General features: G+C 43.9%; 1 long non-coding RNA gene across 1 annotated transcript; it reads right to left on the reverse strand.

Moving 5' to 3' along the window:
- Window positions 1-1,507: 1,507 nt before the first annotated feature.
- Window positions 1,508-24,368, reverse strand: LOC135551073 (uncharacterized). Its single transcript, XR_010457180.1, has 2 exons — window positions 23,869-24,368; window positions 1,508-2,398 (listed from the first exon to the last, which is right to left on the reverse strand). It is a non-coding gene; the product is annotated as an uncharacterized LOC135551073 (long non-coding RNA).
- Window positions 24,369-25,710: the final 1,342 nt, after the last annotated feature.

Raw genomic sequence — 25,710 nt, forward strand, 5'->3', positions numbered from 1 at the left:
CAGTTCCTTTGGCTTTGATGCCTCATGATTGAGTATTGCTCTGTTTAGGTATACTGTGATTTTGCTGTGGTCTGATAGGGGTGTCAGTGGGCTGACTGTGAACGCTCTGAGAGACTCTGGGTTGAGGTCAGTGATAAAGTAGTCTACAGTACCACTGCCAAGAGGTGAGCTATAGGTGTACCTACCATAGGAGTCCCCTCGAAGCCTACTATTGACTATGTACATATCCAGCTTGCGACAAAGCTGCAGGAGTTGTGACCCGTTTTTGTTGGTTATGTTGTCATAGTTGTGCCTAGGGGGGCATATTTGGGAGGGAATGCTGCCACCTCCAGGCAGGTGTTTGTCCCCCTGTGTGCTGAGGGTGTCAGGTTCTTGTCCGGTTCTGGCATTTAGGTCGCCACAGACTAGTACATGTCCCTGGGCCTGGAAATGATTGATTTCCCCCTCCAGGATGGAGAAGCTGTCTTCATTAAAATATGGGGATTCTAGTGGGGGGATATAGGTAGCACACAGGAGGACATTTTTCTCTGTTAGGATAATTTCCTTTTGAATTTCTAGCCAAATGTAGAATGTTCCTGTTTTGATTAATTTAATGGAGTGAGTTAGGTCTGCTCTATACCAAATTAGCATACCCCCCGAGTCCCTTCCCTGTTTCACACCTGGTAGTTTGGTGGATGGGACTACCAGCTCTCTGTAACCTAGAGGGCATCCAGTGGGTCTGTCTCCTCTATACCAGGTTTCTTGCAGGATGACAATGTCTGTATTACCGATTTCTTTGGTGAAGTCCGGGTTCCTGCTCTTCAGGCCAAAGGCAGATGACCTCAGGCCTTGGATATTCCAGGATGATATAGTGAATGCTTTTTGTTCCACAGAGTGTCCGATCTCTCTCTCTGTCTCTCTCTCTCTCTGTCTCTCTCTCTCTCTCTGTCTCTCTCTCTCTCTCTCTCTCTCTCTGTCTCTCAATCAATTCAATTCAAATCAAGGGCTTTATTGGCATGGGAAACATCTGTTAACATTGCCAAAGCAAGTGAGGTAGCAAGAGAGGTCTCTCTCTGTCTCTCTCTGTCTCTCTCTCTGTCTCTCTCTGTCTCTCTCTGTCTCTCTATCTCTCTCTCTCTGTCTGTCACTCTCTGTCTCTCTCTCTGTCTGTCTCTCTCTGTCTGTCTCTCTCTCTCTGTCTCTCTCTCTCTCTCTCTGTCTCTCTCTGTCTCTCTCTGTCTCTCTATCTCTCTCTCTCTGTCTCTCTCTCTGTCTGTCTCTCTCTGTCTCTCTGTCTCTCTCTCTCTGTCTCTCTCTCTGTCTGTCTCTCTCTGTCTCTCTCTGTCTCTCTGTCTCTAAAAAAGTAACAAGATAGAAATGAAGAAATATCAGAATGAGCAAAATCGGAAGGAGGAATGTCAGAGACGATACGGTGCGGAAGGTTTTCCTTTTTCCACGTTGTTACAGCCTTATTCCAAAATGGATTCAATAGATTTTCTTCCCACAATACTACACAACGACAAAACAGTTTTTTAGAAATATTTGCACATTTATTACAAATAAAAAACAGATACCTTATTTACATAAGTTTTCCTTTGCTATGAAACTCCACAGTGTGCCATCAGAGCAGCAAGATTTGTGATCTGTTGCCACCAGAAAAGTGCAACCAGTGTAGAACACGCACCATTGTAAATACAACCCATATCTATGCTTATTTATTTTATCTTGTGTCCTTTACCATTTGTACATTGTTAAAACACTGTATATATATATATATAATATGACATTTGTAATGTCTTTATTGTTTTGAAACTTCTGTATGTGTGATGTCTACTGTAAATTTTTATTGTTTATTTCACTTTATATATTATCTACCTTACTTGCTTTGGCAATGTTAACACATGTTTCCCATGCCAATAAAGCCCTTGATGTTACGATAACTAGGAGTGGTGGGTGGAATCAGGCGCAGAGAGCAGGGTTCAGTCGTTTTGTCAAATTTATTCCCCAGCGCAACAAAAACAGTTACGCCAACACACAGGGCGTATATAAGTTGCCAGTCCAAACAACAGGACAGAAATAGCCCGGCAAATAAGGATAGGAACAAAATGACACCATCCAACACAGAGTAACAAGAAACAAGCCCGCACAAATACCCAGCGGGCCTAGTGCCCTTAAATAACCTACAAACAAACCCTAATACAAAACAGGTGTACCCAATTATCCAATGACCAAAAACAAACAGAAAGGGAATCGATGGCAGCTAATAGGCCGGAGACGACGACCGCCAAGCCCCACCCGAACAGGGAAGAGGCACCATCCTCGGCGAGGTTCGTGACAATGAGACTCAAAATTGGGTTCAGTTGCATCCCGTTTCCATTGATCATTCTTGAGATGTTTCTACAACTTGATTGGAGTCAACCTGTGGAAAATTAATTTGATTGGACATGATTTGGAAAGGCACACACCTGTCTATATAAGGTCCCACAGTTGACAGTGCATGTCACAGCAAAAAACCAAGGCATGAGGTTGAAGGAATTGTCCGTAGAGCTCCGAGACAGGATTGTCTGTAGAGCTCCGAGACAGGATTGTGTCGAGGCACAGATCTGGGGAAGGGTACCAGCATTTTTCTGCAGCTTTGAAGGCCCCCAAGAACACAGTGGCTTCCATCTTTCTTAAATTGAAGAAGATTGGAACCACCAAGACTCTACCTACAGCTGGCCGTCTGGACAAACTGAGCAATCGGGGAGAAGGGCCTTGGTCAGGAATGTGACCAAGAACCCGATGGTCACTCTGACAGAGCTCTAGAGTTCCTCTGTTCAGATGGGAGAACCTTCCAGAAGGACGGCCATCTCTGCAGACCTCAGTAAAAGGCACATGACAGCCCACTTGGAGTTTGCCAAAAGGCACCTAAAGGACTCTCAGACCATGAGAAACTAAATTCTCTGGTCTGATGAAACCAAGATTGCACTCTTTGGCCTGAACGCCAAGCCTCACGTCTGGTTGAACCCTGGTACCATTCCTATGGTGAAGCATGGTGGTGGCAGCATCATGCTGTGGGGATGTTTTTCAGCGGCAGGGACTGGGAGACTAGTCAGGATTGAGGGAAAGATGAACGGAGCAAAGTACAGAGATCCTTGATGAAAACCTGCTCCGGAGCGCTCAGGACCTCAGACTGGGGCAGAGGTTCACCTTCCAACAGGACAATGTTACACTAAGCACACAGCCAAGACCACGCAGGAGTGACTTGTCTGAATGTCCTCGATTATCCCAGCCAGAGCCCGGACTTGAACCCGATCGAACATCTCTGGAAATCCTACAAATTGCTGTGCAACGACGCTCACCATTCAAACTGAGGATCTACAGCGAAGAATGGGAGAAACTCCCTAAATACAGGTGTGCCAAGCTGAGACTCTGACTGTTCCCACAGATATACGCAGAAATATGTTCTGGGACTCTGACTGTTCCCATTGGCAGATATACGTTCTGGAACTCCGTTCCCATTGGAACTCCGTTCCCAACACCACAGTACCACAACACCACAGTACCACAACACCACAACCCCACAGTACCACAACACCACAGTACCACAGCTCCACAGTACCACAGCTCCACAGTACCACAACACCACAACACCACAGCACCACAACACCACAGTACCACAGCTCCACAGTACCACAACACCACAGCACCACAACACCACAGTACCAAAACACCACAGTACCACAGCTCCACAGTACCACAGCACCACAGCACCACAACACCACAGTACCAAAACACCACAGCACCAAAGCACCACAGCACCACAACACCACAGTACCACAACACCACAGCACCACAGCACCACAACACCACAGCACCACAACACCTCAGCACCACAGTACCACAGTACCACAACACCACAGCACCACAGCACCACAACACCACAGCACCACAACACCTCAGCACCACAGTACCACAGCACCACAGCACCAACAGGACAATGTTACACTAAGCACACAGCCAAGACCACGCAGGAGTGACTTGTCTGAATGTCCTCGATTATCCCAGCCAGAGCCCGGACTTGAACCCGATGTCTCTGGAAATCCTACAAATTGTGCAACGATCACCATTCAAACTGAGGATCTACAGCGAAGAATGGGAGAAACTCCCTAAATACAGGTGTGCCAAGCTGAGACTCTGACTGTTCCCACAGATATACGCAGAAATATGTTCTGGGACTCTGACTGTTCCCATTGGCAGATATATGTTCTGGGACTCCGTTCCCATTGGCAGATATACGTTCTGGAACTCTGACTGTTCCCATTGGCAGATGTACGTTCTGGGACTCTGACTGTTCCCATTGGCAGATATATGTTCTGGGACTCTGACTGTTCCCATTGGCAGATGTACGTTCTGGGACTCTGACTGTTCCCATTGGCAGATATATGTTCTGGGACTCCGTTCCCATTGGCAGATATACGTTCTGGAACTCTGACTGTTCCCATTGGCAGATGTACGTTCTGGGACTCTGACTGTTCCCATTGGCAGATATACGTTCTGGGACTCTGACTGTTCCCATTGGCAGATGTACGTTCTGGAACTCTGACTGTTCCCATTGGCAGATATACGTTCTGGGACTCTGACTGTTCCCATTGGCAGATATACGTTCTGGAACTCCGTGCCCATTGGCAGATATACGTTCTGGGACTCTGACTGTTCCCATTGGCAGATATACGTTCTGGGACTCTGACCGTTCCCATTGGCAGATATACGTTCTGGGACTCCGTTCCCATTGGCAGATATACGTTCTGGGACTCCGTTCCCATTGGCAGATATACGTTCTGGGACTCTGACTGTTCCCATTGGCAGATATACGTTCTGGGACTCCGTTCCCCGAAGAATGGGAGAAACTCCCTAAATGCAGGTGTGCCAAGCTGAGACTCTGACTGTTCCCACAGATATACGCAGAAATCTGTTCTGGGACTTTGACTGTTCCCATTGGCAGATATACGTTCTGGAACTCCGTTCCCATTGGCAGATATATGTTCTGGGACTCCGTTCCCATTGGCAGATATACGTTCTGGAACTCTGACTGTTCCCATTGGCAGATGTACGTTCTGGGACTCTGACTGTTCCCATTGGCAGATATATGTTCTGGGACTCTGACTGTTCCCATTGGCAGATGTACGTTCTGGGACTCTGACTGTTCCCATTGGCAGATATATGTTCTGGGACTCCGTTCCCATTGGCAGATATACGTTCTGGAACTCTGACTGTTCCCATTGGCAGATGTACGTTCTGGTACTCTGACTGATCCCATTGGCAGATGTACGTTCTGGGACTCTGACTGTTCCCATTGGCAGATATATGTTCTGGGACTCTGACTGTTCCCATTGGCAGATATACGTTCTGGAACTCTGACTGTTCCCATTGGCAGATATACGTTCTGGAACTCTGACTGTTCCCATTGGCAGATATACGTTCTGGGACTCTGACTGTTCCCATTGGCAGATATACGTTCTGGAACTCCGTGCCCATTGGCAGATATACGTTCTGGGACTCTGACTGTTCCCATTGGCAGATATACGTTCTGGGACTCTGACCGTTCCCATTGGCAGATATACGTTCTGGGACTCCGTTCCCATTGGCAGATATACGTTCTGGAACTCCGTTCCCATTGGCAGATATACGTTCTGGGACTCCGTTCCCATTGGCAGATATACGTTCTGGAACTCCGTTCCCATTGGCAGATATACGTTCTGGGACTCCGTTCCCATTGGCAGATATACGTTCTGGGACTCCGTTCCCATTGGCAGATATACGTTCTGGGATTCCGTTCCCATTGGCAGATATACGTTCTGGGACTCCGTTCCCATTGGCAGATATACGTTCTGGGATTCCGTTCCCATTGGCAGATATACGTTCTGGGACTCTGACTGTTCCCATTGGCAGATATACGTTCTGGGACTCCGTTCCCATTGGCAGATATACGTTCTGGAACTCCGTTCCCATTGGCAGATATACGTTCTGGGACTCTGTCCTGGTTTGTTTTTCTTTCTGATCGTTAGCATAATGCCATTAAGGAACGAAACAGGTAGAAAGCCTCCCATGGAGGTTGTGTCCCAAGTAGCGAATGTGCTCCGGTCAAAATTAAGGTATAGAGTGGCATTTTGGGATGTACAATATTTTAACTCTTTTTTATCTTCTCTTCTATTCATTGCAGGTGCTGTGGTATGTGAGCCATGCAACCTGTTCTCTCCCTCCTTCTCCTGGTTACCGTGGTTACGACCCCTGACTGCCAGAGCATCAGCACCTTGGCTTTAGACTGCTTACTGCTTTTAAAAAAAAGTCTCACAGTTACAGTAACAGTCTACAGTCATGGCTACTGATGCCTGGCAACTCGCCGTGGCAACACTACCTGTCCTGGAGACATCGCCCTGGAAGTGCTGCTATGGAAACTATAGTCTAGGTTAACTAATACCCTGAGCATGGTATAGTACAGATGTGGTCTTAATTTGATCATCCTGTTGTTGCAGGAATTTTCCTTCACAGGAGGAAATGTAAACGTGTATTTGAGGTCTAAACAGCTTGAAAATGTCAGACTTGATTCGTCCAACAAAAATAATGTTTCGACCACTACAAAAAAAATGTCCATCAATTATAATAAACGTAACGATTCACATTTCCTGTTGCTGCAGGATTATTTTCATGCCGTGAGAAACCTGGTCAAATGAAGATACGGCCATGTCTTGATTAGTCTCTAGGAATGTCCTCGTAGCAACTTTCCAGAGGACCCCACAAAAAACTCCACAACGCTCTCTTCTCCTCTCTCTCTTTCTCCCCTATGTATTCCTCTCTCTCTCTCTCCCCCAAACTCCCTCGTTCTCCTCTCCTCTCCTCTCTGTCTCGTGCCCCTGTGTGTGAGCCAGCCTGCATGGGTCAGTATTGGGGGATTTCTATGCTGATGTGCGCACGTCGTTTCCACCCACGAACCAATCGGACATCGCCATCTCCAGTTACCATGCCTAACTCCCACTCCTCCTTCTCCCTGCTGTCTCCATGGCGACCGTGGCTTTAGATTGTTACTGTAGAGACGGAAACATGGTAACAGTCTACAGCCATGGTCGTTAGGGGGCATGCGTCACGGCGACAGCGGAAGGCAACGGCTAGGGATGAAAAAGATCAAAGAGAAGACAAATAAAGAGGTGTGTGTGTGTGTGTGTGGGTGTGCGCGCGGTCTTGCTTGTGTGACGACAGTGTTGTCCCAGTAGATAGGCAACCCAGCTCTCTGACACACACACACACACACACACACACACACACACACACACACACACACACACACACACACACACACACACACACACACACACACACACACACACACACACACACACACACACACACTCGTTGCCTGCTGCAGTCTCTCTAGGTAGGTGGAAGAGACAGAGACACCGCTCAGGGGACACCACAGTAAAGGCAGAGGACACCACAGTAAAGACATGGGACACCACAGTAAAGACAGGGGACACCACAGTAAAGACATGGGACACCACAGTAAAAACAGGGGACACCACAGTAAAGACAGGGGACACTACAGTAAAGACATGGGACACTACAGTAAAGACAGGGGACACCACAGTAAAGACAGGGGACACTACAGTAAAGACAGGGGACACCACAGTAAAGACATGGGACACCACAGTAAAGACAGGGGACACCACAGTAAAGACAGGGGACACTACAGTAAAGACAGGGGACACCACAGTAAAGACATGGGACACCACAGTAAAGACAGGGGACACCACAGTAAAGACATGGGACACCACAGTAAAGACAGGGGACACCACAGTAAAGACATGGGACACCACAGTAAAGACAGGGGACACCACAGTAAGGCTAGACAGGGGACACCACAGTAAAGACAGGGGACACCACAGTAAAGACAGGGGACACCACAGTAAAGACATGGGACACCACAGTAAGGCTAGACAGGGGACACCACAGTAAAGACAGGGGACACCACAGTAAGGCTAGACAGGGGACACCACAGTAAAGACAGGGGACACCACAGTAAAGACATGGGACACTACAGTAAAGATAGACAGGGGACACCACAGTAAGGCTAGACAGGGGACACCACAGTAAAGATAGACAGGGGACACCACAGTAAGGCTAGACAGGGGTCACCACAGTAAAGACAGGGGACACCACAGCAAGGCTAGACAGGGGACACCACAGTAAAGATAGACAGGGGACACCACAGTAAAGATAGACAGGGGACACCACAGTAAAGATAGACAGGGGACACCACAGTAAGGCTAGTCAGGGGACACCACAGTAAAGATAGACAGGGGACACCACAGTAAAGATAGACAGGGGACACCACAGTAAGGCTAGTCAGGGGACACCACAGTAAAGCTAGACATGGGAAAGACAGTCACCACAGTAAAGAAACACACAAACTTCACCACAGTAATTTCAGTTGTATTGAGTAAATGAGTAGATTTGTGACACCACAGTAAAGACAACAAAGTAGCCGCCAACAAAAATGGCTACATACTTTTCATTAAAATGTCTGTAAACTTAGATGGTCTTGTGTAGAGCATGCATACATCTCTGTGTGTGTGTGTGTGTGTGTGTGTGTGTGTGTGTGTGTGTGTGTGTTTGTGAGTGGCTGCTGAATATTTTTGAATTCCCTGCGCCACCTTTTCAGCTGAATTGGGGGGAGTTCCACAGGGGATCACCACAGCACCAGCACCATAACACCACATATTCAGCTGGGTCAGACTTGAGTCACAACACCACAGTACCACAGCACCACAGTACCACAACACCACAGCACCACAACACCACAACACCACAACACCACAGTACCACAACACCACAACACCACAGCACCACAACACCACAGTACCACAACACCACAACACCACAGTACCACAACACCACAACACCACAGTACCACAACACCACAGCACCACAGTACCACAACACTACAGCACCACAGTACCACAGCACCACAGCACCACAGCACCACAACACCACAACACCACAGCACCACAACACCACAGCACCACAACACCACAGCACCACAGCACCACAGTACCACAGTACCACAGTACCACAACACCACAGTACCACAACACCACAGTACCACAACACCACAGTACCACAACACCACAGTACCACAACACCACAGCACCACAGCACCACAACACCACAGTACCACAGCACCACAGTACCACAACACCACAACACCACACCACCACAGTACCACAACACCACAGTACCACAACACCACAGTACCACAACACCACAGCACCACAGCACCACAACACCACAGTACCACAGCACCACAACACCACAACACCACAACACCACAGTACCACAACACCACAGTACCACAACACCACAGTACCACAACACCACAGTACCACAACACCACAGCACCACAGCACCACAACACCACAGTACCACAGCACCACAGTACCACAACACCACAACACCACAACACCACAGTACCACAACACCACAGTACCACAACACCACAACACCACAGTACCACAACACCACAGTACCACAACACCACAGTACCACAGCACCACAACACCACAGTACCACAACACCACAACACCACAGCACCACAACACCACAGTACCACAGCACCACAGCACCACAGCACCACAGTACCACAGCACCACAGTACCACAGCACCACAACACCACAGCACCACACAACCACAACACCACAGTACCACAACACCACAGTACCACAACACCACAGCTCCACAACACCACAGCACCACAGTACCACAGCACCACAGTACCACAACACCACAGTACCACAACACCACAGCACCACAGTACCACAACACCACAGCACCACAGTACCACAGCACCACAACACCACAACACCACAGCACCACAGTACCACAACACCACAGTACCACAGTACCACAGCACCACAACACCACAGTACCACAACACCACAGTACCACAACACCACAGTACCACAACACCACAGTACCACAACACCACAGTACCACAACACCACAGTACCACAACACCACAGTACCACAACACCACAGCACCACAGCACCACAACACCACAGTACCACAGCACCACAGTACCACAACACCACAACACCACAACACCACAGTACCACAACACCACAGTACCACAACACCACAACACCACAACACCACAGTACCACAACACCACAGTACCACAACACCACAGTACCACAGCACCACAACACCACAGTACCACAGCACCACAGCACCACAACACCACAGCACCACAGTACCACAACACCACAGTACCACAACACCACAGCACCACAGCACCACAGTACCACAACACCACAGTACCACAGCACCACAGCACCACAGCACCACAGTACCACAGCACCACAGTACCACAGTACCACAGCACCACAGCACCACAGTACCACAGCACCACAGCACCACAGCACCACAGTACCACAACACCACAGTACCACAGCACCACAGCACCACAGTACCACAGCACCACAACACCACAGCACCACAGTACCACAACACCACAGTACCACAACACCACAGCTCCACAACACCACAGCACCACAGTACCACAGCACCACAGTACCACAACACCACAGTACCACAACACCACAGCACCACAGTACCACAACACCACAGCACCACAGTACCACAGCACCACAACACCACAACACCACAGCACCACAGTACCACAACACCACAGTACCACAACACCACAGTACCACAGTACCACAGCACCACAACACCACAGTACCACAACACCACAGCACCACAACACCACAGTACCACAACACCACAGCACCACAGTACCACAGCACCACAACACCACAGTACCACAACACCACAGTACCACAACACCACAGTACCACAGTACCACAGCACCACAACACCACAGTACCACAACACCACAACACCACAGTACCACAACACCACAGCACCACAACACCACAGCACCACAGCACCACAGCACCACAGCACCACAGCACCACAGTACCACAGCACCACAGTACCACAACACCACAACACCACAGTACCACAGCACCACAGTACCACAGTACCACAGTACCACAGTACCACAACACCACAGTACCACAACACCACAGTACCACAACACCACAGTACCACAACACCACAGTACCACAACACCACAGTACCACAGCACCACAGTACCACAACACCACAACACCACAGTATCACAGCACCACAACACCACAGCACCACAACACCACAGCACCACAACACCACAGCACCACAGCACCACAACACCACATCACCACAACACCACAGTATCACAGCACCACAGTATCACAGCACCACAACACCACAGCACCACAACACCACAGCACCACAGCACCACAGCACCACAGCACCACAACACCACAGCACCACAGCACCACAGCACCACAGCACCACAACACCACAACACCACAGTACCACAACACCACAACCCCACAGCACCACAACACCACAGTACCACAGCACCACAGCACCACAACACCACAACACCACAGTACCACAGTACCACAACACCACAGCACCACAGCACCACAGCACCACAGCACCACAACACCACAACACCACAGTACCACAGTACCACAACACCACAACACCACAACACCACAACACCACAGCACCACAGCACCACAGCACCACAACACCACAGCACCACAGCACCACAACATGGTGATCCATTTCCAGGAAACTCTCTCTCTAAATGCAACACAATGGCTATATTGCTGCAGAAAGCGATAGTTTATCGAATTGCTAAATATATATGTAGCGGATTTTACATATTTAGTTTCGAACTAGCCACTATGAGCTAATATTAGCAACAACAACAAAAAATGTTAGCATTAACATGTTTAGAATTCCATGCCAAAATCATCTAAAATTGTTTTTTTCAACCAAGTCAGTGAGCAACACAATCCAGTAGAGGTTCTACTTGCACATTCATCCTCTGCACATTTACCATTCCAGTCCAGAAATTGGAGACTCACATCTCCCTCGCTAGCTTTAAGCACCAGCTGTCAGAGCAGCTCACAGATCACTGCACCTGTACATAGCCCATCTGTACATAGCCCACCTGTACATAGCCCACCTGTACATAGCCCACCTGTACATAGCCCACCTGTACATAGCCCACCTGTACATAGCCCACCTGTACACAGCCCACCTGTACATAGCCCACCTGTACATAGCCCACCTGTACACAGCCCACCTGTACATAGCCCACCTGTACATAGCCCACCTGTACATAGCCCACCTGTACATAGCCCACCTGTACATAGCCCACCTGTACATAGCCCACCTGTACATAGCCCACCTGTACATAGCCCACCTGTACATAGCCCACCTGTACATAGCCCACCTGTACATAGCCCATCTGTATACAGCCCATCTATCTACCTCATCCCCATACTGTATTTATTTATCTTTCTCCTTTGCACCCCAGTATCTCTACTTGCACATCCATCTTCTGCTCATCTACCATTCCAGTGTTTAATTGCTATATTGTAATTACATCGCCACCATGGCCTATTTATTGCCTTACCTCCCTAATCTCACCTCATTTACACTCCACTGTATATATACTTTCTACTGTGTTATTGACTGTATGTTTTGTTTATCCCATGTGTAAATCTGTGTTGTTGTTTCTGTAGCATTGCTTTGCTTTATCTTGGCCAGGTCGCAGGTGTAAATGAGAACTTGTTCTCAACTAGCCTACCTGGTTAAATAAATGGTCAAAATAATAATATATATATATTTTTTAAAGTAATAATTTGGGTAAGACATGTCTTAGTGTTTGCTGCTCTCTACAGGTCAGCGTGTGTCATTGACTCCACATCCGGATCGAGCAGAGGTGTGTTGTAAGCTCAGCCCTTATTCTCCACACTTGTGAAGTACAAAACGCCGATCCAATGCTTTTGAATCCATGACGAAAGTGGGGGGGGTATGGAGAATGGGGACACTAGTCTCTCAGCTAGAAAGACGATGTCAAACAGCTTTCACGTGATAGAAAGACAGAGTCTCAAATGAGTCTTCAGCACGATGTGACACTGTAAGCATTTTAACTACTGTACTACAACGGGGATTGATTTTTTTTTTAAACTATAAAGTGATATTTGGATAAATGTCATTTGTCTGCTGTTTTTTTGCGGGGGGGGGTGGCATGTGTTGCAAATATCTGGGTGGCATTTTACATCAGGCTGCAGCGTTAACATGTAGTTACATACTAGAGAGAGTTAACGTGTTACATACTAATAGATAGTTAACATGTAGTTACATACTAGATAGAGAGTTAACATGTAGTTACATACTAGATAGATAGTTAACATGTAGTTACATACTAGATACATAGAGTTAACATGTAGTTACATACTAGATAGAGTTAACATGTTACATACTAGATAGAGAGTTAACATGTTACATACTAGATAGAGAGTTAACATGTAGTTACATACTAGATAGAGAGAGTTAACATGTTACATACTAGATAGATAGTTAACATGTAGTTACATACTAGAGAGTTAACATGTAGTTACACACTAGATAGAGAGTTAACATGTAGTTACATACTAGATAGAGAGTTAACATGTAGTTACAAACTAGATAGAGAGAGTTAACATGTTACATACTAGATAGATAGTTAACATGTAGTTACATACTAGAGAGTTAACATGTAGTTACACACTAGATAGAGAGTTAACATGTAGTTACATACTAGATAGAGAGTTAACATGTAGTTACATACTAGAGAGTTAACATGTAGTTACATACTAGAGAGTTAACATGTACTTACACACTAGATAGAGAGTTAACATGTAGTTACATACTAGAGAGAGAATTAACATGTAGTTACATACTAGAGAGTTAACATGTAGTTACATACTAGAGAGTTAACATGTAGTTACATACTAGATACATAGAGTTAACATGTAGTTACATACTAGAGAGAGTTAACATGTAGTTACATACTAGATAGAGAGTTAACATGTAGTTACATACTAGAGAGTTAACATGTACTTACACACTAGATAGAGAGTTAACATGTAGTTACATACTAGATACATAGAGTTAACATGTAGTTACATACTAGAGAGAGTTAACATGTAGTTACATACTTGATAGAGAGAGTTAACATGTAGTTACATACTAGAGATAGTTAACGTGTAGTTACATACTAGAGAGTTAACATGTAGTTACATACTTGAGATAGAGAGTTAACATGTAGTTACATACTAGAGAGTTAACATGTAGTTACATACTAGATAGAGAGTTAACATGTAGTTACATACTAGAGAGTTAACATGTAGTTACATACTAGAGAGTTAACATGTAGTTACATACTAGATAGAGAGTTAACATGTAGTTACATACTAGAGAGTTAACATGTACTTACACACTAGATAGAGAGTTAACATGTAGTTACATACTAGATAGAGAGTTAACATGTAGTTACATACTAGAGAGTTAACATGTAGTTACATACTAGATAGAGAGTTAACATGTAGTTACATACTAGAGAGTTTAACATGTAGTTACATACTAGATAGAGAGTTAACATGTAGTTACATACTAGATAGAGAGTTAACATGTAGTTAAATACTAGAGAGAGAGTTAACATGTAGTTACATACTAGAGAGTTAACATGTAGTTACATACTAGATACATAGACTTAACATGTAGTTACATACTAGATAGAGAGTTAACATGTAGTTACATACTAGAGAGAGTTAACATGTAGTTACATACTAGATAGAGAGTTAACATGTAGTTACATACTAGAGAGAGAATTAACATGTAGTTACATACTAGAGAGTTACCATGTAGTTACATACTAGATAGAGAGTTAACATGTAGTTACATACTTGAGATAGTTAACATGGAGTTACATACTAGATAGAGAGTTAACATGTAGTTACACACTAGATAGAGAGTTAACATGTAGTTACATACTTGAGATAGTTAACATGTAGTTACATACTAGATAGAGAGTTAACATGTAGTTACATACTAGAGAGAGAGTTAACATGTAGTTACATACTAGAGAGAGTTAACATGTAGTTACATACTAGATAGAGAGTTAACATGTAGTTACATACTAGAGAGTTAACATGTACTTACACACTAGATAGAGAGTTAACATGTAGTTACATACTAGATACATAGAGTTAACATGTAGTTACATACTAGAGAGAGTTAACATGTAGTTACATACTTGATAGAGAGAGTTAACATGTAGTTACATACTAGAGATAGTTAACGTGTAGTTACATACTAGAGAGTTAACATGTAGTTACATACTTGAGATAGAGAGTTAACATGTAGTTACATACTAGAGAGTTAACATGTAGTTACATACTAGATAGAGAGTTAACATGTAGTTACATACTAGAGAGTTAACATGTAGTTACATACTAGAGAGTTAACATGTAGTTACATACTAGATAGAGAGTTAACATGTAGTTACATACTAGAGAGTTAACATGTACTTACACACTAGATAGAGAGTTAACATGTAGTTACATACTAGATAGAGAGTTAACATGTAGTTACATACTAGAGAGTTAACATGTAGTTACATACTAGATAGAGAGTTAACATGTAGTTACATACTAGAGAGAGTTAACATGTAGTTACATACTAGATAGAGAGTTAACATGTAGTTACATACTAGATAGAGAGTTAACATGTAGTTAAATACTAGAGAGAGAGTTAACATGTAGTTACATACTAGAGAGTTAACATGTAGTTACATACTAGATACATAGACTTAACATGTAGTTACATACTAGATAGAGAGTTAACATGTAGTTACATACTAGAGAGAGTTAACATGTAGTTACATACTAGATAGAGAGTTAACATGTAGTTACATACTAGAGAGAGAATTAACATGTAGTTACATACTAGAGAGTTACCATGTAGTTACATACTAGAGAGTTAACATGTAGTTACATACTAGATAGAGAGTTAACATGTAGTTACATACTTGAGATAGTTAACATGGAGTTACATACTAGATAGAGAGTTAACATGTAGTTACACACTAGATAGAGAGTTAACATGTAGTTACATACTTGAGATAGTTAACATGTAGTTACATACTAGATAGAGAGTTAACATGTAGTTACATACTAGAGAGAGTTAACATGTAGTTAAATACTAGAGAGAGAGTTAACATGTAGTTACATACTAGAGAGTTAACATGTAGTTACATACTAGATACATAGACTTAACATGTAGTTACATACTAGAGAGAGTTAACATGTAGTTACATACTAGATAGAGAGTTAACATGTAGTTACATACTAGAGAGAGAATTAACATGTAGTTACATACTAGAGAGTTAACATGTAGTTACATACTAGAGAGTTAACATGTAGTTACACACTAGATAGAGAGTTAACATGTAGTTACATACTAGAGAGAGTTAACATGTAGTTACATACTAGAGAGAGTTAACATGTAGTCACATACTAGATAGATAGAGTTAACATGTAGTTACATACTAGAGAGAGTTAACATGTAGTTACATACTAGATAGATAGTTAGCATGTAGTTACATACTAGAGAGAGTTAACATGTAGTTACATACTAGAGAGAGAGTTAACATGTAGTTACATACTAGAGAGAGTTAACATGTAGTTACACACTAGATAGAGAGTTAACATGTAGTTACACACTAGATAGAGAGTTAACATGTAGTTACATACTAGAGAGAGTTAACATGTAGTTACATACTAGAGAGAGTTAACATGTAGTTACATACTAGATAGAGAGTTAACATGTAGTTACATACTAGAGAGAGTTAACATGTAGTTACATACTAGAGAGAGTTAACATGTAGTTACATACTAGATAGAGAGTTAACATGTAGTTATATACTATATAGAGTTAACATGTAGTTACATACTAGAGAGAGTTAACATGTAGTTACATACTAGAGAGAGTTAACATGTAGTTACATACTAGAGAGAGTTAACATGTAGTTACATACTAGAGAGAGTTAACATGTAGTTACATACTAGAGAGAGTTAACATGTAGTTACATACTAGAGAGAGTTAACATGTAGTTACATACTAGATAGAGAGAGTTAACATGTTACATACTAGATAGATAGTTAACATGTAGTTACATACTAGAGAGTTAACATGTAGTTACACACTAGATAGAGAGTTAACATGTAGTTACATACTAGATAGAGAGTTAACATGTAGTTACATACTAGAGAGTTAACATGTAGTTACATACTAGAGAGTTAACATGTACTTACACACTAGATAGAGAGTTAACATGTAGTTACATACTAGAGAGAGAATTAACATGTAGTTACATACTAGAGAGTTAACATGTAGTTACATACTAGAGAGTTAACATGTAGTTACATACTAGATACATAGAGTTAACATGTAGTTACATACTAGAGAGAGTTAACATGTAGTTACATACTAGATAGAGAGTTAACATGTAGTTACATACTAGAGAGTTAACATGTACTTACACACTAGATAGAGAGTTAACATGTAGTTACATACTAGATACATAGAGTTAACATGTAGTTACATACTAGAGAGAGTTAACATGTAGTTACATACTTGATAGAGAGAGTTAACATGTAGTTACATACTAGAGATAGTTAACGTGTAGTTACATACTAGAGAGTTAACATGTAGTTACATACTTCAGATAGAGAGTTAACATGTAGTTACATACTAGAGAGTTAACATGTAGTTACATACTAGATAGAGAGTTAACATGTAGTTACATACTAGAGAGTTAACATGTAGTTACATACTAGAGAGTTAACATGTAGTTACATACTAGATAGAGAGTTAACATGTAGTTACATACTAGAGAGTTAACATGTACTTACACACTAGATAGAGAGTTAACATGTAGTTACATACTAGATAGAGAGTTAACATGTAGTTACATACTAGAGAGTTAACATGTAGTTACATACTAGATAGAGAGTTAACATGTAGTTACATACTAGAGAGAGTTAACATGTAGTTACATACTAGATAGAGAGTTAACATGTAGTTACATACTAGATAGAGAGTTAACATGTAGTTAAATACTAGAGAGAGAGTTAACATGTAGTTACATACTAGAGAGTTAACATGTAGTTACATACTAGATACATAGACTTAACATGTAGTTACATACTAGATAGAGAGTTAACATGTAGTTACATACTAGAGAGAGTTAACATGTAGTTACATACTAGATAGAGAGTTAACATGTAGTTACATACTAGAGAGAGAATTAACATGTAGTTACATACTAGAGAGTTACCATGTAGTTACATACTAGAGAGTTAACATGTAGTTACATACTAGATAGAGAGTTAACATGTAGTTACATACTTGAGATAGTTAACATGGAGTTACATACTAGATAGAGAGTTAACATGTAGTTACACACTAGATAGAGAGTTAACATGTAGTTACATACTTGAGATAGTTAACATGTAGTTACATACTAGATAGAGAGTTAACATGTAGTTACATACTAGAGAGAGAGTTAACATGTAGTTAAATACTAGAGAGAGAGTTAACATGTAGTTACATACTAGAGAGTTAACATGTAGTTACATACTAGATACATAGACTTAACATGTAGTTACATACTAGATAGAGAGTTAACATGTAGTTACATACTAGAGAGAGTTAACATGTAGTTACATACTAGATAGAGAGTTAACATGTAGTTACATACTAGAGAGAGAATTAACATGTAGTTACATACTAGAGAGTTACCATGTAGTTACATACTAGAGAGTTAACATGTAGTTACATACTAGATAGAGAGTTAACATGTAGTTACATACTTGAGATAGTTAACATGGAGTTACATACTAGATAGAGAGTTAACATGTAGTTACACACTAGATAGAGAGTTAACATGTAGTTACATACTTGAGATAGTTAACATGTAGTTACATACTAGATAGAGAGTTAACATGTAGTTACATACTAGAGAGAGAGTTAACATGTAGTTAAATACTAGAGAGAGAGTTAACATGTAGTTACATACTAGAGAGTTAACATGTAGTTACATACTAGATACATAGACTTAACATGTAGTTACATACTAGAGAGAGTTAACATGTAGTTACATACTAGATAGAGAGTTAACATGTAGTTACATACTAGAGAGAGAATTAACATGTAGTTACATACTAGAGAGTTAACATGTAGTTACATACTAGAGAGTTAACATGTAGTTACACACTAGATAGAGAGTTAACATGTAGTTACATACTAGAGAGAGTTAACATGTAGTTACATACTAGAGAGAGTTAACATGTAGTCACATACTAGATAGATAGAGTTAACATGTAGTTACATACTAGAGAGAGTTAACATGTAGTTACATACTAGATAGATAGTTAGCATGTAGTTACATACTAGAGAGAGTTAACATGTAGTTACATACTAGAGAGAGAGTTAACATGTAGTTACATACTAGAGAGAGTTAACATGTAGTTACACACTAGATAGAGAGTTAACATGTAGTTACACACTAGATAGAGAGTTAACATGTAGTTACATACTAGAGAGAGTTAACATGTAGTTACATACTAGAGAGAGTTAACATGTAGTTACATACTAGATAGAGAGTTAACATGTAGTTACATACTAGAGAGAGTTAACATGTAGTTACATACTAGAGAGAGTTAACATGTAGTTACATACTAGATAGAGAGTTAACATGTAGTTATATACTATATAGAGTTAACATGTAGTTACATACTAGAGAGAGTTAACATGTAGTTACATACTAGAGAGAGTTAACATGTAGTTACATACTAGAGAGAGTTAACATGTAGTTACATACTAGAGAGAGTTAACATGTAGTTACATACTAGAGAGAGTTAACATGTAGTTACATACTAGAGAGAGTTAACATGTAGTTACATACTAGATAGAGAGTTAACATGTAGTTACATACTAGAGAGTTAACATGTAGTTACATACTAGATACATAGAGTTAACATGTAGTTACAAGCTAGAGAGAGTTAACATGTAGTTACATTTACATTTAAGTCATTTAGCAGACGCTTTAATCCAGAGCGACTTACATATTGGTGAATTCACCTTCTGACATCCAGTGGAACAGCCACTTTACAATAGTGCATCTAAATCATTTAAGGGGGGGGGGGTGAGAAGGATTACTTATCCTACTTGATAGAGAGTGTTAACATGTCGTTACATACTAGAGAGAGTTAACATGAAGTTACATACTAGATAGAGAGTTAACATGTAGTTACATACTAGATAGAGAGTTAACATGTAGTTACATACTAGAGAGAGTTAACATGCAGTTACATACTAGATAGAGTTAACATGTAGTTACATATTAGAGAGTTAACATGTAGTTACACACTAGATAGAGAGTTAACATGTAGTTACATACTAGAGAGAGTTAACATGTAGTTACATACTAGATAGAGAGTTAACATGTAGTAACATAGTAGAGAGTTAACATGTAGTTACACACTAGATAGTTAACATGTAGTTACATACTAGATAGATAGAGTTAACATGTAGTTACATACTAGATAGTTAACATGTAGTTACATACTAGATAGATAGAGTTAACATGTAGTTACATACTAGATACATAGAGTTAACATGTAGTTACATACTAGATACATAGAGTTAACATTTAGTTACATACTAGAGAGAGTTAACATGTAGTTACATACTAGATAGTTAACATGTAGTTACATACTAGATACATAGAGTTAACATGTAGTTACATACTAGATAGTTAACATGTAGTTACATACTAGATAGATAGAGTTAACATGTAGTTACATACTAGAGAGAGAGTTAACATGTAGTTACATACTAGATAGAGAGAGTAAACATGTAGTTACATACTAGATAGAGAGTTAACATGTAGTTACATACTAGATAGAGAGTTAACATGTAGTTACATACTAGAGAGTTAACATGTAGTTACATACTATATACATAGAGTTAACATTTAGTTACATACTAGAGAGAGAGTTAACATGTAGTTACATACTAGATAGAGAGAGTAAACATGTAGTTACATACTAGATAGAGAGTTAACATGTAGTTACATACTAGATAGAGAGTTAACATGTAGTTACATACTAGATAGAGAGAGTTAACATGTAGTTACATAGTAGATAGATGGAGGAGATGTGTGTTTTCTTTCATCCTTGTACCGTAAGAGCCGACATGCTGATTGAGAACACAGCACGTAAACTCTTACTGTTTAAGGCTGAGAGAGTAAAGAGGGGAGAAGAGAGGAAAGGAGAGAGAGAGAGAGAAGGAGAAGTTCTGCACACTAATACACACACGATAATGCTTCTGTAATCGACAGTGGTTGGATTAAGACAGTCATTTTTAACTAGGTGACATGTCAGTGTAGTCAGCATCCCTCTGTCCTACCCCTCCATCTACCCCTCCATCTACCCCTCCATCTATCCCTCCATCTACCCCTCCATCTATCCCTACATCTACCCCTTCATCTACCCCTCCATCAATCCCTCCATCTACCGCTCCATCTACCCCTACATCTATCCCTCCATCTATCCCTCCATCTACCCCTACATCTACCACTTCATCTACCCCTCCATCTACCCCTCCATCTACCCCTACATCTATCCCTACATCTATCCCTCCATCTACCCCTCCATCTATCCCTCCATCTACCCCTACATCAATCCCTCCATCTATCCCTCCATCTACCCCTACATCTACCACTTCATCTACCCCTCCATCTACCCCTCCATCTACCCCTACATCTATCCCTCCATCTACCCCTACATCAATCCCTCCATCTATCCCTCCATCTACCCCTACATCTACCACTTCATCTACCCCTCCATCTACCCCTCCATCTACCCCTCCATCTATCCCTCCATCTACCCCTACATCTATCCCTACATCTACCCCTTCATCTACCCCTCCATCTACCCCTTCATCTACCCCTCCATCTACCCCTCCATCTATCCCTCCATCTATCCCTCCATCTATCCCTCCATCTACCCCTCCATCTACCCCTCCATCTACCCCTACATCTACCCTCCATCTACCCCTACATCTATCCCTCCATCTACCCCTACATCTATCCCTCCATCTATCCCTCCATCTACCCCTCCATCTACCCCTCCATCTACCCCTCCATCTATCCCTCCATCTACCCCTACATCTATCCCTCCATCTACCCCTCCATCTACCCCTCCATCTACCCCTACATCAATCCCTCCATCTATCCCTCCATCTACCCCTACATCTACCACTTCATCTACCCCTCCATCTATCCCTCCATCTACCCCTACATCTACCCCTCCATCTACCCCTCCATCTACCCCTACATCTATCCCTCCATCTACCCCTCCATCTCCCCCTCCATCTACCACTTCATCTACCCCTCCATCTATCCCTACATCTATCCCTCCATCTACCCCTCCATCTACCACTTCATCTACCCCTCCATCTATCCCTCCATCTACCCCTACATCTACCCCTCCATCTACCCCTCCATCTACCCCTCCATCTACCCCTACATCTATCCCTCCATCTACCACTTCATCTACCCCTCCATCTATCCCTCCATCTACCCCTCCATCTACCCCTCCATCTACCCCTCCATCTACCCCTCCATCTATCCCTCCATCTATCCCTCCATCTACCCCTACATCTACCACTTCATCTACCCCTCCATCTACCCCTCCATCTACCCCTACATCTATCCCTCCATCTATCCCCCCATCACCCCTCCATCTACCCTTCCATCTATCCCTCCATCTACCCCTCCATCTACCCCTCCATCTACCCCTACATCTATCCCTCCATCTATCCCTCCATCTACCCCTACATCTACCACTTCATCTACCCCTCCATCTACCCCTCCATCTACCCCTACATCTATCCCTCCATCTATCCCTCCATCACCCCTCCATCTACCCTTCCATCTATCCCTCCATCTACCCCTCCATCTACCCCTCCATCTATCCCTCCATCTACCCCTACATCTACCCCTCCATCTACCCCTCCATCTACCCCTACATCTATCCCTTCATCTACCCCTCCATCTACCCCTACATCTACCCCTACATCTACCCCTCCATCTACCCCTCCATCTACCCCTCCATCTATCCCTCCATCTACCCCTACATCTATCCCTCCATCTACCCCTACATCTACCCCTCCATCTACCCCTACATCTACCCCTACATCTACCCCTCCATCTACCCCTCCATCTATCCCTCCATCTACCCCTACATCTATCCCTCCATCTATCCCTCCATCTACCCCTCCATCTATCCCTCCATCTACCCCTACATCTACTCCTCCATCTACCCCTCCATCTACCCCTACATCTATCCCTCCATCTACCCCTCCATCTATCCCTCCATCTACCCCTCCATCTACCCCTCCATCTACCCCTACATCAATCCCTCCATCTATCCCTCCATCTACCGCTCCATCTACCCCTCCATCTACCCCTCCTTCTAACCCTCCATCTACCCCTACATCTATCCCTCCATCTATCCCTCCATCTATCCCTCCATCTACCGCTCCATCTACCCCTCCATCTACCCCACCATCTACCCCTCCATCTACCCCTCCATCTACTGCTCCATCTATCCCTCCATCTACTGCTCCATCCATCCCTCTTTCCTACTCCTCCATCTATCCCTCTTTTCCATACCTCCACCCCTCCCTCCAACCCTCCATCCCTCCTTCCATCCTTTCACCCATTCATCTCTTCCACTCTCCCATCCTTCCTTCCACTCTCCCATACTTCCTTCCACTCTCCCATCCTTCCTTCCACTAGTCCCTCCATCCCATCCGGATAGTGACTAATACTTACCCCAGTCAGATGTGTCAGAGTCAGACGGGCACCTGTGAGGATGGCCAAGCCACAGAGCTGTCTGCCAGGACCCCGGCTGTGGCCCCTCAGCCCAATAACATGGACACCCGCCGATGACATCAGACAGCAGTCATGTGACCTGCTCTCCACTTCATACCACTTCCTCCCTCGAGAAGAAGAGAAGAAGAAGAGAGAGGAGAGGGAAAGAGGGTGAGAGGAGGGAGAGTCAGGGAGAGAAAGGAAGAGAGAGGAGAGGGAAAGAGGATGAGAGGAGGGAGAGTCAGGGAGAGGAAGGAGGAGGAGAGAGAAAGAGGGTGAGAGGAGGGAGAGTCAGGGAGAGAAAGGAAGAGAGAGGAGAGGGAAAGAGGGCAAGAGGAGGGAGAGTCAGCGAGAGAAAGGAAGAGAGAGGAGAGGAGAGGGAAAGAGGGTGAGAGGAGGGAGAGTCAGGTAGAGAAAGGAAGAGGAGAGGAGAGGGAAAGAGGGTGAGAGGAGGGAGAGTCAGGGAGAGAAAGGAAGAGGAGGGAGGAGAGGAGGGAGAGTCAGGGAAGAAAGAGGGAGAGAGGAGGGAGAGTCAGGGAGAGAAAGGAAGAGGAGAGGAGAGGGAAGAGGGGAGAGGGAAGAGAGGAGGGAGAGACAGGGAGAGAAAGGAAGAGAGAGGAGAGGGAAAGAGGGTGAGAGGAGGGAGAGTCAGGGAGAGAAAGGAAGAGAGAGGAGAGGGAAAGAGGGTGAGAGGAGGGAGAGTCAGGGAGAGAAAGGAAGAGAGAGGAGAGGGAAAGAGGGCGAGAGGAGGGAGAGTCAGGGAGAGAAAGGAAGAGAGAGAAGAGGGAAAGAGGGCGAGAGGAGGGAGAATCAGGGAGAGAAAGGAAGAGAGAGGAGGAGAGGGAAAGAGGGTGAGAGGAGGGAGAGTCAGGGAGAGAAAGGAAGAGAGAGGAGAGGGAAAGAGGGCGAGAGGAGGGAGAGTCAGGGAGAGAAACGAAGAGAGAAGGAGAGGGAAAGAGGATGAGAGGAGGGAAAGAGGGTGAGAGGAGGGAGAGTCAGGGAGAGAAAGGAGGAGAGAGCAGAGGGAAAGAGGGTGAGAGGAGGGAGAGTCAGGGAGAGAAGGGAAGAGAGAGGAGAGGAGAGGGGGAAAGAGGGTGAGAGGAGAGTCAGGGAGAGAAAGGAAGAGAGGGAGAGGGAAAGGGGCGAGAGGAGAGGAGAGTCAGGGAGAGAAAGGAAGAGAGAGGAGAGGAGAGGAGAGGAGGGAGAGTCAGGGAGGGAGAAAGGAGAGAAAGGAATAGAGAGGAGAGGGAAAGAGGGCGAGAGGAGAGGAGGGAGAGTCAGGGAGAGAAAGGAAGAGGGAGAGGAGAGGGAAAGAGGGAGGAGAAGAGGAGGGAGGAGGGAGTCAGGGAGAGAAAGGAAGAGAGAGGAGAGGAGAGGAGAGGGAGGGAGAGGGAGAGAAAGGAAGGGAGGTCAGGGAGGAGAAGGAGGGAGAGTCAGGGAGAGAAAGGAGAGGAGAGGAAAAGAGGGCGAGAGGAGGGAGAGTCAGGGAGAGAAAGGAAGAGAGAGAGAGAGGAGGGAGGGAGAGGGGAAGAGAGTGAGAGGAGGGAGAGGAGGGGAGAGAAAGGAAGAGGGAGAGGAGAGGGAAAGAGGGCGAGAGGAGGGAGAGTCAGGGAGAGAAAGGAAGAGAGAGGAGAGGGAAAGAGGAGGAGGAGGAGTCAGGGAGAGAAAGGAGGGAGAGTCAGGGAGAGAAAGGAAGTCAGAGAGGAAAGGAAGAGGGAGAGGGAAAGAGGGCGAGAGGAGGGAGAGTCAGGGAGAGAAAGGAAGAGAGAGGAGAGGGAAAGAGGGCGAGAGGAGGGAGAGTCA

The sequence above is a fragment of the Oncorhynchus masou genome, chromosome 12 (genome assembly GCF_036934945.1).
Source record: "Oncorhynchus masou masou isolate Uvic2021 chromosome 12, UVic_Omas_1.1, whole genome shotgun sequence".
NCBI lineage: Eukaryota > Metazoa > Chordata > Actinopteri > Salmoniformes > Salmonidae > Oncorhynchus > Oncorhynchus masou.